This window comes from Myotis brandtii, unplaced genomic scaffold (assembly GCF_000412655.1).
Source record: "Myotis brandtii unplaced genomic scaffold, ASM41265v1 scaffold975, whole genome shotgun sequence".
NCBI classification, from domain to species: Eukaryota; Metazoa; Chordata; class Mammalia; order Chiroptera; family Vespertilionidae; genus Myotis; species Myotis brandtii.
In genome coordinates, this window is record NW_005372049.1 from 575,128 (window position 1) to 575,526 (window position 399).

Consider the following 399-nt stretch of genomic DNA (forward strand, 5'->3'; position numbering starts at 1 on the left):
CCCCTGCCAGCCTGTGGGCACCCGCCTCCCCCTCGCCCTGTGGCTGTTGGTGCCGTGCGTGTGTGGGGTGTGCTGGCGGCCCCCCCGGAAAAACAGCTGACACCTCACCCCCCAGCATAAAATGGCTAATTTATTCACGTTGTTGTTAGGAGGCAAAAAAAAAAATGTACAGTGACAAGAATTGTTTTCCAAACAGAGGTTAAATAGGAGCTGGAAAGTATAAAAAAAAAGAAAAGAAGGAAGAAGACCATCACTTTACAAATCATTAAATTAAAACCAATAAACAAACAAACACAAAGCCCAGAGAGCCACCCCCCATGCTGCGTTCTCTCCGTGTGCGACTGTAAAAAAAAACCCGAGAACAGAAAGCGAGGTGCCCGTGGGGGCGGGTGGGGGCCT